The following is a 19,978-nucleotide window of genomic DNA, read 5'->3' on the forward strand; positions in this document are numbered from 1 at the left end:
AAACATTGCTTCAAAACAGATGCCAATTGCTTTGGATTTAAGAGCTATATCAGATTGTATTCTATCAACATTGTTAAGGAAGGATCCCACATACACTGTCACCTTTATCTCCAAACCAAAGTGTCAATAAATCTCACACCCTGGCACATCAAACTCAAAATCATACTGGCATTTAACAGTTTGTAGTTCCAATGCATTATAAAGAAATAATGCAGGCTTTAGAAACATCAAGAAATATAATAAGTCCCACTGTAGAGTTTTAAGGTGCTTGGCAGTAAGTTCTTCACATTGGATGCATGGAATGTGGTGCCAGCAATGGCATGTACAATAGAATCTTTTAAGAGATTATAGATACAAACAACAGAGAGACACGGATTCTTGACAATTGGTAGAGTAGATTATTGTGTCAGCTCAACACAGTGGGCCAAAGGGCCTGCACTGTGCTGTTCTATGTTCTCACTGACCATCCACCTATTTATAGTGATTCTACATTAATCCCACTTTATAATAAGATCAAATCCTGGCCCCCTCCCCACCTCCTCCACCTCTCCCCCCAACCAGATTCTATCATTCATCTTCACTAGGGCCAATTTAGAGTAGCCAATTAACAAATCACTGTACAACTTTGGGATGAGGGAAGAAGCTGGAGCACCCATAGGCTTTCCATGCAGTCACATGGAAAGTGTGGTCCACTCACCTACACCTCTTTCACTCCACATAAGTAGAACCCAAGATAATGAACGTGAGTTTATTGTGACATATATTTGTAAAATGTACATATGCACCAGAATTCTTACTTGCTGCAGCCAAATAAGTACTTTGTCATAAAAACTACAATAGTCTAGGTTAAATTAAAAAAGAGATAGGATTGCCAAAGATAGATTATAAATATTCAGAGTTAACATAGAGCAAGAAAAAGTGGCATTACAATTGTACAGAGAGTCCTTTTGAGGTTTTGAAGCAGACTATAGCCGCTTTCAGGTGCATTCTCTGCCAAGAATGCGCCTGCATAAGCGGATTCAGACCTGTGGAATGGTCGTTCAGGTGGCAGCCCTGAAAGCGCAGCGCCGGCCACTTGAAAGGGACAGCTGCATGGGAGGCACCTCGGAGCGCACTCCGGCTCCCGACCCTTCAGGCTGTCAGCGCTGGGGTGGCCGATGCGGGGTATCAGAGCTGCGGCGGCCGGGGTGGGCTGTCCCCACATTGATCCCACTGCCCTGTGTTCTCCCCACAGCCCTGTGTTGGTCCCCACACTGATCCCACTGGCCCACGTTCTCTCCATAGCCCTGTGTCAGTCCCCACACTGATCCCTCTGCTCTGCTCTCTCCCCATAGCCCTGTGTCGGTCCCCATACTGATCCCTCTGCTGTGCTCTCTCCTCATAGCCCCGTGTCAGTCCCCACACTAATCCATCCCACTGCTCTGCCTGCGCTGGCCGCCCTAGCATCCCACGCTTGCCATCCTTGCCCTGACGTCCCGTGCTGGGGGGGCAGGGTCAGCGGGGAGTGGGGCTGTCAGATGCTCAACAGCTGATTGTCATCCCCTTAGCAGCCACTTTCATGCGGCTGCATTCAGGTGCCGGGGGGTACCTTGGTGTTCCAGCAATTATCCCTCACAGAGGAAGGTTACCAATTGTGCCTCACAGGTGCCTCCTGCGCTTTCAGGTGGCTTCCCGATAGCCGCATAGAGGTCAGATATGCAGCTTTACATCGGGGTATTTTGGCCTCCTGAAAGTGCCTTATGTTTCACATTGCTTCTTTCTCACAAGAAAGCAAAATCTTTCCCAAATGATGAATTATCGATGGGCAAAGTATCTGGGAGAAGGATCAGGTAACGTGACTTCCAATGTTCCCTGAAAGCCGTCACCTTTTGGATGACTCTTTCAGCTCCGAGTCTTCTCCTGTTCTCCATGGTTTGTGTAAAGAGGAATTGTTCCCCAGTTCTGTCCAATGCTTGTTCTCCAACTGGCTTTTGGAGTATTGTTGGTGTGAACGTTCCCTGTGTGAATTAGTTGCTGTACTTAATTCTTAAAAAGAACTTCAGCTGCATGATCTGAAGTCATGAAAGGCCAAGTATCACCCAATGCAAGAAAATCTTTTCACCTTTACTGGCAATTGTTGTCATAGAAACTCCAACCAGACCCTGGCAAGGTCACACAGATAAATAAAAGGCAGAAGCAGTTTTATTTCTTTTCTTCCATGGGATGTGAAAGGACAATGAAAGTGTGTGAGTGTGGATCAGGGAGAGAGCAGGAGAAGGTGTGGGTGCAGCTCACCACCATGTTCTGAAGGGCAGACAGGGATGGACAAGAAATGCCAGGCCTACCCGAAGCAAAAAACAAATCAAAGATTAAATCATCCAAAGAGTGTAGGAAAATAAGGCATTTCTCTAATCTGTTGAAATAAACACTGATATTGATGTGCATAGTGCAGTTGAGAAGTTTACATTCTAACTGTTCAAGGGTTAGACCATGCACCCTGAATTCAGCACAGAAATAGGCCCTCATATTCAGGACCCTAATCCTGAAATCACAACTTTCCTTTAACCTAGCACCTAACTTCCTGAACTCTCTTTGCAGAACGTCATCACCCTTCCTGCAAACATTTGTCCCGAAGTGAACCACAACATCTGGTTGCTCACCCTCCCACTTGAGAATACAGTGGACTTTATCCAAGACATCCATAATCTTGGCTTCTGGGAGACAACTTTCCATCTGAGAGTCTCAGTCTCATCCACAGAACTGCTTACCTGTTCCCCTAACCATCAAATCCCCCATCATTACAGCTCACCTCTTCTCCCCCCTTCCATTTTGAGTGCAGAGCAAGACTCCATGCCAAAGACTTGACTACAGTGGCTTATCCCAGTAGGGCATTCCCCAAAACAGTATATATGTTATTGCGGGGAACAGCCACATGATTAACTTGCATTGATTTCCTATTCCTCTTCCCTCTCTTGACTATCACCAAGCTACCTGCCTGCCTCCTCAGTGTGATTTCCTCCATGTAATTCCTGAATAGCACCCCTTCTGCCTCCCAAATGATCCAGCCGCTTGGGGGATTATGGGTTGGGAAGACAGCCATTGCTCTGCTGCATTTTCATGATGAGTAGTGCTTTGCCACCAGTCGCGCCACCTCCATCGACTCCGGAGGGCGTTACTAGGTGTCTCTGGATATGAGTGGGACCCTGGAGCAGCCTTTTAGGGCTGCTGTCTGAAAGGTAAGTTCTCCATCCATTCTTGTAGCTGGTGTCAAGGTGGAGGTCTGACATGAAATGGCCTACTGATACCAGTGTCTTCCCTGATTTCCCACATCATAACATACAAGCAGAAGATATGCTGTCCTGGTGACCATTCCCACTGCTCACTCTGTGCAATAAGAAAAAGCCCCCTCTACCTTGCAGAGTCTCTCTCTCTCTCATACACACACACACACACACACACACACACACACACACACACACACACACACACACACACACTCACACACACACACACACACACATATATACACACACACACACACACACACACACGTGCACACACACACACACACGCACACACACTCTCTCTCTCTCGCCCTTTGTGCTCTCTCTTCCATTTCCTAATACTCTCACCCACTTTGCTAACAGTGCCCCAAGTTCACAAAACCTTCCCAAAATCTCACATCCAACAGAGTTCATGATTAAGAATGTTCAAGACTTCACATTTCAGAAAAGTTTAGAGATACATCGATATGATGTGTTTAGAGGGCCGAAGGGCCTGTTTCTATAGCCACTTACAGGAGGCCAGAATACTCGAATGTAAAGCCGCCTAAAATACCCAAATGCGGCTGTCGGGAGGCCACCTGAAAGAGGAAAACCTGTCCCTGAGGCGCACTTACTCAACCCACCTTGGGGAGGTATATTCTCCGCTTCTGAGCGCTCCCCCTAGGCACCTGAATGCAGCAAGGCAAAGCGGCAAGTAGCTTCAGATGCCCAGCAGGGGATGGGCTGATGACAGTCAGCCGGCGACCCAACTCCCTGTGCCTGACAGCCCCCTCCCCGCTGCCTGACAGCCCCCCCAGTGCAGGAGATCAGGGCTGGAGCGGCCGGCGCGAGATGTTAGGGCTGGGGCGTTCGGTAGTCCCGCGCCAGGGGTCTGTCAGGCGGCAGGGAGGAGGACTGTCAGGCAGTGGGGAGGGGGTCTGTGAGGTGGCTGCCCCTGCCCCGACTCAGGATCTGGCGTTTGCTCTGCGGCACCTCTCCCCTCTGTGGAACCTTCAGGTGGCAGAACACCGCCTTCAGCGTTGCCACCTGAATGTCCCTTTACAGACACCTGCAGCTGGCTCCGGAGCCGCATTCTCCCAGTGATTCCACCTGAAAGTGGCTTATGTTGTATAACTTTGGCTATTTACTGATCAGCATGGTCTCAATGGGCCAAAAGACATCCCCTGGATGTTGTGCTATACCATGATTAAATGGTAAGTTAAAATCTTTGAATGGTATGGAACTTAAAACAAGTAACTCACCCTTAATTGTATTAAAGAGTTCATTATTGAAATTCAACTATCCCTAGACATCATGGGGTCATTTATTATAGTAATCTTATGCACTCAATTCTTCTGCATAAGTTTCTTTTGTTGTGTGGCTAATTTGCACTTGTGTAATTGGGCTGCCTGACTTCAGGTTCTTTTATTAATGAGGTTCCATCACTCTACAATAGTGATGTATCTGCATCATTTAGGAAATGAAGTGCCACTAAATGCATAATTTCAAAAAGCAACCAGTAGATTTGAATGAATGCAAGCTATAAAGTGACTCAAATCTATCATGATGTATGTTCGTTGTTTTGAATAGCCAACATCTTCACGCCTATTTAAGCAAGTGTTCTAAATGGAAATGCACTTGACTTGTGGTAATCAGGTGTAATCAAACAATGTTGGAATTTAACTGGCTATGAAGGCCACGATTAAATTTCCAGCAGTCTAGAGGGGAGTGCTCCTCACAATGTTCTGGCATGACGATCAGTCACCAGTCAGACGTCTCAACACAATCACCAGACAAACATCTCTACATTGTCACCGTCACCAGACAGATGTCCCTACACGGTCCCAGACAGACATCTCTACACAGTCACTAGTCAGACATCTCTATACAGACCCAGGCAGACGTCTCCACTGTCACCAGTCAGACATCTCGACACAGTCCCAGACAGACATCTCTTCACAGTCACCAGTCAGATGCCTCTACGCAGTCACCAGACAGACATCCCAATAGAGGCAGGTACCTTTGCAATGTTTAAAAAACATTTGGACAGATACATGGATAGAGGGATAGGGGCCAAATGCAGGCAGATGGGGCATTTTGGTCAGTTTGGGTAGTTAGGATAACCTATTTCCTCGCTTTATGACTCTGAGTTGTGATGCATTACTAGCTGGGCCACTCTGCTACCCCCTATCATCTCCAATCTGCCTCTGTGAAATCTGTCTGTGGACCTCATCCTTTTTTCTACCTAAAATTTAATGGGATGAACCTTAGAGGCAGATACATTGATAAAGCACCATGAGAGCTACCAACCAGAGATGAATTACTGCGCAGTTAGATAACAATTTCTCCCTAACTACTGAGTGTTCTTAGGACATTAGATTGTTGAATAACAGCAGGATGACATGTTAGATTCCATTCCCCTCTTCCACCAAGATCCTCCAAAGGCAAAGACAATGTTGTAACTGATGAGAGACTCAAAGCCGGCTTACTGGTTGTAGCCCTTCCTCAGAGCTACAATTGATTTTGTCATTACAGATTTGGAATAACGAGCAGGCACTTTCTGTTTGCTAAAGTTTAAACACTAAGAGAATTAAAGGGCATACATTTTGAGCAGTAAAAGTGGAGGTAATAGCGAAGGGATGTGACTTTCTACCAGCAACCACATTTAAATTGTTGTAGACCAGTACTGAATTCCAGGATCAACGGTACGTGATGTGGAAAAGGCCACAGTTTAAGGTTCCCTCCTAATGCAAAACAACCACATAAGGTTTCTGGACAGTTAAAACTAAGGTCAAAAGTAGGCACTCTTCTGCCTCTGCCAATCAGATTTCACCTCTGCCAAGTTGACCAATCCCATGTGGGGTTCCTGCCTCACCCCTCCCATCCTGCCCTCTTTACACTGCTCCTGTCCTAACCTCCTTCAGTCTTGTCGAGGGTTTTGGTTCGAAACATCGGCCTTTCTTTTTTATCCACTGATGCTGCTCGACTCGCGGAGTTCCTCCAGTAGGAAATAGAATTGCTAGAGAAACTCCACAGATCTCAAAACGTCCATGGGAAACAAAGGACCTGAGCCTTTCATCATGATTATGTTCAGCTTCAGATTCCAGCATCCAAATCTCCTGTTTGCCTCCTACATACTGGTGCCTGAGGGTAACAGAAGAAAAACAATGATGATTCTCATACAATCCACAGATGCCCCAAAATTCTTATTTGCTGCAGTGGCAACTATAATAGTATAAGTTCATCACCACAATATGACAAGACGCATAAGAGATAACATATATAAAAGGACAGATAAATAAGTGTTAACAGTTGCAGTTAGTGAAAGGGAAAAAAGAGACATTTCAATAGTGCAGACAGATGCTTTTTGGCCGGGTCAGAGCAGTCCATAATTAGTGTAACAAGGGAGATTCACGAGCCTGACAGCTGTTGGAAAGAAACTGTTCTTGAACCTCGAGGTGCTGGACTTCAGGCATTCACTCTGAAGGCAACAGTGAGAAGAGGTTATGACCAGGGTGATGGGGGTCCTTTAGGATGTTGGCTTCCTTCTTGTGGCAGCACTTCACTTAGATGCATTCAGTGGATGGGAGGTCAGAGCCTCTGATGGATCTGGCTATGTTTGCCACCTCCTGCAGTCTTCTGCATTTCTGAGCTTAAAGTTTATTTTTATTGTGTGATGACATTGTTTAATGGGTTTAATGTATCATATATGTTGAACGTTGTGTGGGTGGGGAGGGGGGTGGGAAGGAGGGAGGGAAGGGAGTGGGGGAAGGGGAGAAAATGACACTGTGTATATTCAAGAGGGAAATGTTTGTGTGTATTTTGGTCAGTATGGTTCATAGTGTGAAAAAAAAAAATTAAAAGATGTCTTCAGTGGATGAGAGACTGGATGAGAAAAGATTTATTCACCCAGGGGATGGTGAATCTTTGTAATTCTTGAACCAGTAGATTTGTGGAATCTCAATGGTGGAGTATATTCAAGGTAGGGGCAGATTCTTAGATATCAGAGAGTCAAGGGATATGAGATAAATGAAGGAAAGGTGAGGTCTGGGGAAAAAATTAGCTATCTCCTTTATTTACTACACATCTACCCTTGCCCCTTCCCCTCACTAACCTTCTGGATGCAATAAGGAGAGGATTTCCCTTTTCCTTACCTTGAATTCTACCAGCCTCCACATCCAACATATTATTCTTTTGTTTCTACAATGGGATCCCACCATTAGGCACATTTCCATAGGGATCATCCCTCCGTGACTCGCTCATCCACTCATCCCTTCCCATCAATTGCCTCCTTGGTACCTACTCCTGTGACAAGAGGAAGTGTTGCATTTGCACCTGCATGCCTTCCCTCACCACCATCTGGAGCCCCAAGCAGTCCTTCCAAATGAAACTACACTTCACTTGTACATCTGCAGGAGTCATTTACTCCATCCTGTGCTCGCTATGCAGCCTCCTCTACATCAGGGAGACTAGATGCAGACTGGGAGATTGCTTCGTTGAACACCTTCACTCTGTCCACTGCAACAACAAGGATCAAGCACTGGCCAACCATTTCAATTCCATACCTCATTTCTGTCCATGGCCTCATGTACTGGCAAGTTGAGGCCACTTGCAAAATGGAGGAACAACCATGAAATTCTGTCTTGGCTGTCTCCTATAAGAGGGCATCAACATTGATTTTCATTTTCCATTCACCTCACCCCAGTCCCTCTCTCCCTCATCCCTCTGTCTCCCTTTCAGCTCCCCACTCCCTTTCTGCTCCACACCCCTTCCCTTCTGACTGCTGTTAGAGAGCCATCTTTTTTAGCCCTCTGCCCTTCAGTGCTTCTCTTTCTCTTCTAACCTCCCACCTATTTCCACTACTATTCTCACCTGCCAGCCTGTGCTCCTCCCCATTCCCTCTTCCCCCTATCTTGTTATTCAGGCATCTGCCTAATTTTCCACATTCCCAAAGAAGGGCTCAAGCCCGAAATATCAACTGCCTTTTACTTTATGTGAATGATGCATGGCCAACTGAGTTTCTCCAGCACTTTTGTGTTCTGCAAAAGAATAGCTGTGATATTATTGAATTGAAGAGAAGATATTAAGGCCCAAATGGCCTAACCCTGCTTCCACCGAGACAGAGGCCCACCAAAGAAGAGGTACAAGGACTGCTTAAAGAAATCTCTTGGTGCCTGCACATTGACCACCGCCAGTGGGCTGATATCGCCTCCAACCGTGCATCTTGGCGCCTCACAGTTTGGCGGGCAGCAACCTCCTTTGAAGAAGACCGCAGAGCCCACCTCACTGACAAAAGACAAAGGAAGAAAAACCCAACACCCAACCCCAACCAACCAATTTTCCCTTGCAACCGCTGCAACCGTGCCTGCCTGTCCCACATCAGACTTGTCAGTCAGCAACGAGCCTGCAGCAGACGTGGACATAGCCCTCCATAAATCTTCGTCTGCAAAGCCAAGCCAAAGATGTAATGGAATAAAGCTTTGGCATGTAAGATGACCAAAGATTGGTCAAACATTGGGTTTGAAGGGGAGGAGAGTATCAGGAATACAACCTTCCCTTATTTTTTTGGCAATGCTTTTTGAATACACTGAAATCTCATCATTCATTTTCAAGGACTCTTCCAGCTGCAAACAAACCAATTATTTAAAGCTTGCAATGAGAAGGGTCTTGAAGATCGAGTAAGATCACAAGATAAAGGAAGAAAAGCGGCCACTAGGCCCATCGAGTCTGTTCAATGACTCTACACTAAGCTAAACTATGCTCACCCCTAGTTCCAATTTCCAGCTTTTCCCCATATCCCTTGATACCCTTACTAATTTGATACTTATCCATTTCCTGTTTAAATAGTGATCTGGCCTCCACTGCTTTGTGCGGCAGTGAGTTCCACAGATCCACGACCCTCTGACTAAAGAAGTTCTTCCTCCTCTCTGTTTTAATTGGATAACTTCTAATTTTAAGACTATGACCCTTGTCCTCGATTCACCCATTAAGGGAAACATCTTATTCGCATTCACTCTGTCAAAACCTTTCAATATTTGAAATATCTCTAAGAGATCCCCCCCTCCCCCACTCTCCTATACTCCAACGAATACAACCCAAGAGCTGCCAAACATTCCCCATATGACAGCCCCTGCATTCCAGGAATTACCCTGGTAAATCTCCTCTGCACCCTCTCCAACAACATCACATCCTATCTAAGGTAGGAGGCACAAAATTGTACACAGTACTCCAAATGAGGTCTCACCACTGCCCCAAGGAGCATCATTAACACCTCTCTTCTCTCATACACTATTCCTCTTGAAATGAATGCTAGCAGAGCATTCACATTCTTCTCTACCAATCCCACCTGGGCATTAACTTTTAGATTACTCTGCACGAGGATGCCCAGGTCTCTTTGCACCTCCGAGGATTGAATTTCCCCCCATCTAGATTATACTCTGCCTGTTTATTTCCACTGCCAAAATGTAGAACCAAACACTTCTCAACCTTGTACTTCATATGCCATATATTTGCCCAGTCTCCCAATCTGTCTATATCCTTCGGCAATTTTCCGGTTTCTTCAACAGTTCCTGCTCCGCCACCTATCTTGGTGTCATCCGCAAATTTGGCCACAAAACTATTTAGTCGACCATCCAAATCATTAATATAAATTGTAAACAGCAGCTTCCCCAAGACCGACCCCTGCGGAACACCACTTGTTACAGGCAGCCATTCTGAACAGGATCCCTTAATTTCAACCCTTTGCTTTCTGCCTATCAGCCAATTTTCCATCCAGTCTAATATCGTCCCTGTGATTCCAAGGGCCTTCATTTTAGTTAGTAGCCTAACATGTGGCACCTTATCCAAATATATTACATCCACAGATGCCCCTTTGTCTATCCTACCTGAGATTTCTTCAAAAAACTCTTAATAGGTTAGTCAGGCAGGATCTACCTTTTAAAAATCATGCTGTCTTGGACCTATCCTGTCATGCATCTCCAGGTATCTCATAACTTCACCCTTGAGGATTGACTCTAATATCTTCCCAACCACAGATAAGAAAAACGATAATGACACAATGTTCTGTGGACCCAAATAAGTATCAACGAACCAAAACAATTGTCAGGTCTGAAAACCAGGTGGTCAAAGTGTTTGAAATGGCAGAATGAAGGATAGGCAAGCCTTACCAACCAGAGATTCATAACAATATTCCAATCCTTTGAATGAAAGGTCTTTGGGTCACATATTCAGGAGAGAAGATGTTTCTATGGATCATGCCTGTTTTTTTGTCTGTGAAAGTCGAGGTATATGCCACATTTGAGACTACAGTAACTCACTTTTATAAATTGCTTCCAATGCTGTGAGGTTTTTTAGATCGATGGCAGAGACACAGAGGAAGAGTGTAAGGCGGTGATGGAGGACTAGTTCAAGAGGTCAGTTTGGGATATTGTCTCAAAGGTGGCAGAAATGCTCAGTTTGAGGTTTGGATTAATTTATTATTATTGCCTGCACTGAGATATAATAGAAAGTTTTCTCATGCTTGCAGTTCAAAGGCTGGCAAAGGATCACCACACTCCAGGGTTATTTTGAAAAAAAAAAGAAAAAGAGAGAAAGAAAGTCCCTTCTGAGACAGTGAGCAATTGCGGATTACAGGACTTCTTCTGACGTAGTCACCTCCATTATCTCCAGATGTTGAAATTCTCTGTAGAATTCCCAAGTATACTGGTTGCTTTTTGCTAGGATTTCCTGAGAGTACTCCAACAGTAGATGGCTTTAGATGCCCCGTTGACTGCAAGCACCCAGAGAAACTGCCTCTGAATCCATGGTCACTTTACATGACCAGAGGACAGTCACTCCATGTGGGCGGGGTTTATGATGGTGTATCTAGTGGATCAGTTGCCTCACAGGAACCAGAGCTTCTCAGCAATGTACAAAGGTATTGCAGGAACTCAGCAGGTCATACAACATTCATGTAAAGCAGTAGGCAGTTGATGTATCACCAGCACTTTTGTGTGTTGTTCTAGTCCTCCAATAGCTGCAGACTCCTTAGGCACTTTTACACAGCCACTGAACAGCAGAAAATTTCAGGAACATTTCTGCTCCACTGGCAGTGTAAAAATGTCGGGACAGAATTTTTAATGCAAATTTCATCTCGTAATTTTTCCACTCATACCCCTACACATTTTTACAGAGCGGCTGCAGTGTAAATTGACCACAGCCACTTCATAAGAAACAGGCCTAATGAATATGATGTTCCTCCTCTGACAAACTCCACAATGCAGGAAGTCTGTGTAAAAGTGCCCTGTGTACATGACCACATCGGGACACGTCAAAGGTAAGTATGCTAATTTTTTTCAGAACATTTCCAAAGTTTCTGTGTAAAAATGCCACCTGAGATCCTGACCTTGGGTGTTGTCTGTTTCGAGCTTTGCTCTCTCTCCCTGTGCCTGCTACATTGGGAGCATCAACAGTGACTGAACATCAATGTGGCCATCTCATACAAGTTGCAATTTTCATGTCTTACCCTTTGGTTGTCATTCAATTAAAGGATCATATGTTAATTCCCCCACAACTATTCATGTTACACACATTTCAACTCAACTGTCAGCCACTGCATAATGCAGGCACACAAAAGTTCAAGAGTTAAATAAGAAAGTTTGCTGATGCTGGGGCAATGAATACACAAACATGCTGGAGAAACTCAGCAGGTTACACTGCATCCATAGGAATTAAAGGGTCACCAATATCTCAGGCCTGAGCCCTTTGTCATTTAAATTCAAGATGAATTTTGAAGAATATCGGAATTAAGGGTGATGGGGAAACAGGTGGGTAAGTGGAACTGAGTCCATGGCCACATCTTATTGAATGGCAGAGCAGGCTCGACAGCCAGAGGGCTGACTCCTGCCACTATTCTTTATGTTCTTACTTGATAGCATTCACACTGAGACACATTCTACCACATTGCTGAATATTAAAGATACCTCAAGTCTAATTAATATACAGATTCTCATCTCATCAGCAGATCCTTTAGTCAGAAAGAAAAAAACTAGCTGCTCCAACAAACTCCAGATTGTTTTTGAGAAACAAGTCTTGCAGTTTGTCATGCATTAGATCAGATATGGATTGCTAAGTTAATTAGAGACACCAGCCCAGACAACATTATTATTGACAGGACATATATCTTCCTTATCTACAGTGCTACTTACAGCCACAAGTAATTAGTGTTGCTGCTCTTTGTGGATTGATGTTTTGATCTGCATATTTTTGTTAACTTCAAATCTTCCTCTTCACAGTTTCTGCCACCATTGTGTGACTGCAGACAAAATGGACAAACTGGTTTGCAGGGATCCCTTAATCTTCTGCTCACTTTCAGTCCCCACTTCTACCAACCACACCTACTGCTTACATGCCACCCCAGTGACAACAGTCTACTTTATACCAGCTATCTCTTCTCTATATTCTCAGTCCTGATGCAGGGTCTCGACTTGAAACATTGTCTGTCCGTTTACTTCCACAATGCTGCCCGACCTGGTTTGAAACAAGGAAGTCTGCAGATGCTGGGATCAAGTACAATACACAATCATCCTGGAGAAACTCAGCTGGTCGCGCAGCATCCATAGGAGTTGAAGGGTAACCAACATTTCGGACCTGAGCTCTGTCAGGTATTCTTTGTACAGTTCTGGTCACTCAGCTAAAGTAAGAACAACAATATATTAGAGAGTTTGCAGAGGAGATTCTAGATTCCTTTATTGTCATGTAATAATGCATGGCATTTGTCAATTTTTGCCTGCCCTAGTGCAAGAAAAAGAGCTTGGGTTAAAATTGTGCAGTCTTCTTGTGGTGTCAGAGCAGTGCCTGATTTGTGTAACCAGGGATGTTTCAAGAGCCTGTAAACTGTTGGAAAGAAAATGTTACTGTTACGTAGAAGTTCTGATCTTTAGGCTTCTCTCCCTTCTGCCCAAAGGCAACAGTAAGAAGAAGTTGTAACCAGGGTGATGGGGGTACTTTATGATGTTGGCTGCCTTCTTGAAGCAGTGCCTCACATAGATGTCTTCAATGGATAAAAGGTTGGAGCCCATGATGGACCTGGCTATGTTATTACCTTCTGCATTCCTGGGCAGTCAAGTGACCAAACCAGCCTGCGCTGCAAAAGCTCCAGGAGAGATCTTCTAAAGTATGGGCATTCCGGAATGGGGACAGGGTTGGGCTCACTTGAAATAGTGATGATGGTGGAGATCTAAAATAAAAGCAATCTTTTCGTGTACCTCTCAGTAGGTCAGACAACGTCTCAGGAGGAAGGAGCAGCCATGAAAATAGAGAGGACTAGAGGCTCAACTCTAAAACTGCCAGAGAAATTCAGACGTTCAGGCAGTATCCATGGAAGACAAAAGATAGTCAATGTTTTGGACCAAAAACTCTTCATCAGATCTCCCTGAAACGTTGACTGTCTATTACCTTCTAGGGATGGTGTCTGACACATTGATTTACCCCACATTCTCTGTGCTGCTGTGGTTTACTTGCATCTGCAGCTTTTCTTGTTTGAAGACTAGAGGATGATTGGAAGTTAGTAGATGAAGAATGGGGAAAGGAAAACCTCACTGGAGTAGAGATGGCATCTGTGGCAAAGGAAGGGAATGTGAATCACAGAAAATCTTCATTGAAATTCAGTCCATTGAAACTGTGCCAGGGTATCCCAAATGGTCAAACTGTCCCACTTCCCTTATCCTCTCCCCAATGCTCAGTGACTTTGCCTGTTTTTGAAACCAGAGTTGAATCCATGCCTTTGCAGCATTGTCTGCTTTTATAAAATGAAGTTCAGTTCCAGTTCAAATTTACATTTATCATCAGATGTATCTAGGTAGAGAAGAGATTTGCATTTGCATTCTATCCAGTAGGTCTAGCCAGACACGTTTAGTAGAATGAAACATGTTACTAGAATGGAATTACAGAGAGAGATCAGTTTGAATAGAGGAAGGACAATTTTTTGTAAGGCTCAATCAGAGGTCTGGTAAGAGCAGTGAGACTGTTCTTTAATATGTTGGTGTGTGACCTCTCACCCATGGGTCTTCATTCCTACATGAGGATGGATTGTGACTGGGTTGGGATGAGTACTTTGTTAGTTGCTTTTCTGAGGCAGCAGAAGGTATAGGTTGGAGTCGACGCAAGGCAGGGTCTGAGCTGTGATTGCAATGATTTCAGATTTTATTTCAGATTTGGTACACCTGCAGGATTTGAGCTTACTGATCAATTGTGGGCGTGTTTGCCAGCCTTGCTTTCCCTATGTGGGATTAAGTGAGAGGTGAGAATGGTGAAGCATCCCCTCTTTCGCCAATAGCGATATCACCTAATCTGGCCACTCTCTCAAATTATAGTACTACTCTTCTCCAAGCAGATCCTTCTACATTAGGCACCACTCTATTTCCTATCTTCTCCAGTCACACTGACTCTAATCCAAACATCCTTGGAACTCTATGCCCAAGGAAGCAGTGCTTAGGCTTGCCAGCGGTTATATTTTGTGAGCTGTCTGAGGACATTTGGTATGTTACCGAAAACTCTCAGAAACTTCTACAGGTGTACTATAGAGAGCATCCTGGCTGGTTACATCACTGCCCGGTATGGAGGCGCCAACTCTCAGGACAAGAATAAACTCCAGAAGGTTGTTAATTCGGCCTGTGACATCATGGGCACCAGATTTCACTCAATCAAGGACATCGACATGAGGCGGTGCCTCTACCCTCTAAGACCCCCACTATCCAGGCCAAGCCCTCTTCACTCTGCTACCATCATGAAAATGGTACAGGAGCCTAAAGATGAGCACTCAGCGGCCATCAGATTCCTGAATGATCAATGAACCAAAGACACGGCCTTACTTTTTGTGCACTATTATTTTTATTTTTTTTTATGTAGTAATGTTGTAAGATGGTTATAATATGAATATTTGCACTGTGTTGCTAATGCAAGACACTGAATTTCATGACTTGCTCATAACAATAAATTCTGATTCTGATACTGTTTAATTAAATGTAATTCAGGCACCGTTAGATAGATTTTTGCATAGCAGGGGAATTAAGGATTATAGTGGAAAAGGCAGGTAAATAGACCTGTCCACAGCCAGATCAGATCTGATTTTATTGAATACAGACCAGATGACCGATTTCTGCTCCTGTTTCTTATATTCTTATCCTTCATCAAAGAAATGGAAGCAGTAACTATTATCAAAATTGTTGATATAACGGCCAAAAGACTGAAAGGTTCCAGAATTACTGAATTGTATAGCAGAGATGCAAGCTACTTGGACCACTATGTCCATGCTGATCCCTTTGCCCACCCACAACTGCGGCTGAGGTCAGATCACAAGAGTAGTGGGCCACCACCAGCAAGTTTATAAAATAGTGTAGCCAAAGCTCGACCGTGTTTGGGGTGTCTGATAACTGAGGGTCGATGTCAAGCTTCTTAGTTTTCAGGTACTATTCCATGCTTCTTTGAATTTTTTTGTTAATAAAATTGATACACCATCAATAATCACAAAAGATTGGAGTTGTGAAACTATCAGGCTTTTATTAACTAAAGACTGGAACAACTGTCTACCTCACTGACTAATCGAAGCAAAGTGAAATGGGGAGCATGCAAGGGGCTATGGGTGCACTTGATCTCAGGAGGTGTGTCCAGCCAGCAGCAGCCAATCACGGCATAACAGTGGTTTACCACAAGGTTACTCTGAACTCCAAGGAGTACAGACCGAGAGCCATCAAATGTTTCACATATACTAATCCCTTCATTCCAGGAATCATTCATTTGAAGCTTCTTTGAATCCTCTCCAATGCCAGCACATCCTTTATGTTACACCTCACCAACAACAGTTGAGAGACTCATAAACAAATGGGATAAGTTTAAAACAAAATTTATTAACAAATTAACAATAATAGAATTACCTCAATAAACTTAAATCCGAACATAAGCCTTCATGGCAATCTACATTAACAACAAATATTTTTAAGATGAATGTGGAAAAAATCTCAGACCATTACAGTCCAAGCTCAAAATGCCTCAAAAGAAAACTACCAAAATAAAACCTCAAGTCAGTCACGTCAAGTCCGTCAGTCAAAAAGGAACTGCTCGCAGAGTCTGGTCTCTGTGTTTGGGATTCTGAGTTTGGTTGCACATTGGGTTTTAGTTGGATGTGGAGACATTTGGCTGTGATCACTGGAGACTTGTGACTTAGCTGAGTTTTGAATGTGCAACGAACAACTTTGATTTCTTCATTCCCTGGAATTTTCACCTTCTAGTTGCTACATGAGGTTCAAGCCTCCGAAGCCCACTTTAGGGTTAACAAGTGTCCTTCAGTCACACAAGTCTTCCCCTCTTAGCACCCTGTCTTGGGTCATCAAGTGACTGTTGCATGAAGTCCTCCTCTTGGAAGGGGACTGGGAAAACCCAGGTTAGACACACACACACACACACACACACACACACACACACACACACACACACACACACACACACACACACACACACACACACAATCACACACACACACACACCCGGGTGTCAGAGTGGTGCAAACTGCCATCAGGACAATAGTGCTGACACCTGTGGACAAAGCAGCTAAGTCTTTTTCCCACGGAAACTACTGGGTGAGCACATTGACAGACAGTTACCTGTGGACGAAGCAGCTCAGCCTTTTGTTTACTGAAGCTGCCACGTGAGAATGCACACACAGACATCTGACATCTGACTGACTAGCCTCCGACCAACTGTTCAAAACTTGGCGTACTTGGCTCTTCAACTGCTCCAGCCGTGCCTTCAACTCTCCCAATTGGTGGACAGATGTTGACAACAGCGGGCATGATCTCCATGAGCCCATTGGCTTCTAGCATGTGGCTCTTGCGCTTCCCACACAGCTGTCAGTTTTCCCAGCACTTTTCAGATTTTTCCTTGAAGAAGGGCTCAGGCCCAAAATATCAGCAATATATCTTTGACTCCTATAGATGCTGAAAAGACCAGCTGAGTTTCTCTAGCATTTTGGTGTGTTTACTACAATCACAGTATCTGCAGCCTACTGTGTTTCACTCAGTAAAGAGATTAGGAGCAATTTATTTGCCTTCTGGATGGTAACAGAGGAACAATGTCCAGGAAGCTGCCTGATTCCTTCAAAGGAGTGCCTTGTGATTTCTTCCAAAGAGACTGAGCTCAGTTTGACCAATTAAGTGCTGGAGGGACTCGGCAGGTCAGGCAGAATCCTTGGGTAGAAATGGTCGCTCAATGCTTTGAGATAGAACTCTTTACCGAGACTTCACCTTCATAAAAGGGCTGGACCCAAAACATTGACTGACCATTTCAAGCCATGATGCAGCCTGACCCACTGAGTCCCTCCAGCAGCTCAATGTTTGTTCAAGATTACAGCATCTGTAGTTTTTGTGATTCTCTTGTGCTCAGTTGAATATCATTTCCAAAAGATGGCATTTCCAACAGTGCAGCACTCCTTCAATCCTGCAATGGTGTAGCAGCCTTGATTATGGTGCTCTAAAGTCAGGCTTGACCACAATCCCATCTGCAGTGAATTTGTAAGACAACATGCTTTCCGCATGCATTCTTATAAATGGAATAAAAATACAAAATGCCGGGAACATTTAGCAGGTGAGGTGCAGCTGTGAAAAGACGAATTAAGTTAACATCTCAGATCTGAAAAAGGGTCTTCAACTTGAAACTTTTATCCTGTTTCTCTTACCACAGACATTGCCTGATTTGCTAAGTATCCTACTTTTTCTGCTTTGGATTTGCAGATGTTTTTTTATTTTCTTCTTTGGCTTGGCTTCACGGACAAAGATTTATGGAGGGGGTAAATGTCCACGTCAGCTGCAGGCTCGTTTGTGGCTGACAAGTCCGATGCGGGACAGGCAGACACGGTTGCAGCGGTTGCAGGGGAAAATTGGTTGGTTGGGGTTGGGTGTTGGGTTTTCCTCCTTTGCCTTTTGTCAGTGAGGTGGGCTCTGCGGTCTTCTTCAAAGGAGGTTGCTGCCCGCCAAACTGTGAGGCGCCAAGATGCACGGTTTGAGGCGATATCAGCCCACTGGCGGTGGTCAATGTGGCAGGCACCAAGAGATTTCTTTAGGCAGTCCTTGTATCTTTTCTTTGGTGCACCTCTGTCACGGTGGCCAGTGGAGAGCTCGCCATATAACACGATCTTGGGAAGGCGATGGTCCTCCATTCTGGAGACGTGACCCACCCAGCGCAGCTGGATCTTCAGCAGCGTGGACTCGATGCTGTCGACCTCTGCCATCTCGAGTACTTCGACGTTAGGGATGAAAGCGCTCCAATGGATGTTGAGGATGGAGCGGAGACAACGCTGGTAGAAGCGTTCTAGGAGCCGTAGGTGATGCCGGTAGAGGACCCATGATTCGGAGCCGAACAGGAGTGTGGATATGACAACGGCTTCCAAATCCTGTTTATAAAATCAAGAGAAGTCGGTAGAAAGGGTAGTTAGAATCCTTTCCCCAGTGTAAAAGTGTCGTACTCCAGAAGACTTAGGTATAAGGAGATGGGGAAGAAGTTTAAGGGAGATGTGCAGGGCAATTGTTTTACTCGGAGAGTGGTGGTTGGCTGGAATGGGCTGTTGGAAGCAGATACAATACTTGTAGTAGTGTTCAAAAGGCTTCTAGATAGACATGAATATGAAAGGAATGGAGGTATAGAATGTAGTACATGAAACACTGTACAGACCCTTCAGCCCATGGTGTTGTTCCGACTGATGTAAACCTACTCCAAAACAATCTAAATTTTTTCCCTACCTGACAACCATCAATCAGCTCTCAGTTTTTTTTTGCATCCATGTGCCTGTCTAAGACTCTTTTGGATGTCTTTATTGTACCATTCTTCACTTCTTCTTTGGCTTGGCTTCGCGGACGAATATTTATGGAGGGGGTAAAAAGTCCACGTCAGCTGCAGGCTCGTTTGTGGCTGACAAGTCCGATGCGGGACAGGCAGACACGATTGCAGCGGTTGCAGGGGAAAATTGGTTGGTTGGGGTTGGGTGTTGGGTTTTTCCTCCTTTGCCTTTTGTCAGTGAGGTGGGCTCTGCGGTCTTCTTCAAAGGAGGTTGCTGCCCGCCAAACTGTGAGGCGCCAAGATGCACGGTTTGAGGCGTTATCAGCCCACTGGCGGTGGTCAATGTGGCAGGCACCAAGAGATTTCTTTAGGCAATCCTTGTACCTTTTCTTTGGTGCACCTCTGTCACGGTGGCCAGTGGAGAGCTCGCCATATAACACGATCTTTGGGAAGGCGATGGTCCTCCATTCTGGAGACGTGACCCATCCAGCGCAGCTGGATCTTCAGCAGCGTGGACTCGATGCTGTCGACCTCTGCCATCTCGAGTACATCGACGTTAGGGATGTAAGCGCTCCAATGGATGTTGAGGATGGAGCGGAGACAACGCTGGTGGAAGCGTTCTAGGAGCCGTAGGTGGTGCCGGTAGAGGACCCATGATTCGGAGCCGAACAGGAGTGTGGGTATGACAACGGCTCTGTATACGCTTATCTTTGTGAGGTTTTTCAGTTGGTTGTTTTTCCAGACTCTTTTGTGTAGTCTTCCAAAGGCGCTATTTGCCTTGGCGAGTCTGTTGTCTATCTCATTGTCGATCCTTGCATCTGATGAAATGGTGCAGCCGAGATAGGTAAACTGGTTGACCGTTTTGAGTTTTGTATGCCCGATGAAGATGTGGGGGGGCTGGTAATCATGGTGGGGAGCTGGCTGATGGAGGA

The 19,978-nt window shown here is 45.0% G+C and overlaps 1 protein-coding gene across 5 annotated transcripts in view; it reads left to right on the forward strand.

The window, feature by feature from the left end:
• The window catches only part of stpg2 (sperm-tail PG-rich repeat containing 2), a 715,538-nt gene that overhangs the window by 642,840 nt on the left and 52,720 nt on the right, over window positions 1-19,978 (forward strand). For 2 of the 5 annotated variants that reach the window (XR_011353872.1, XR_011353876.1), the window contains exon 15: window positions 11,413-11,556. The exons of 2 other annotated variants lie outside the window; for them this stretch is intronic. The gene's annotated coding sequence lies outside the window, so the exon portion shown is untranslated. Of the gene's footprint in view, window positions 1-11,412; window positions 11,557-12,686; window positions 12,862-19,978 lie in introns of those variants that run through there. One more of the 5 variants, XR_011353873.1, reaches the window with a different exon arrangement.

This window comes from Narcine bancroftii, chromosome 3 (genome assembly GCF_036971445.1).
Source record: "Narcine bancroftii isolate sNarBan1 chromosome 3, sNarBan1.hap1, whole genome shotgun sequence".
NCBI lineage: Eukaryota > Metazoa > Chordata > Chondrichthyes > Torpediniformes > Narcinidae > Narcine > Narcine bancroftii.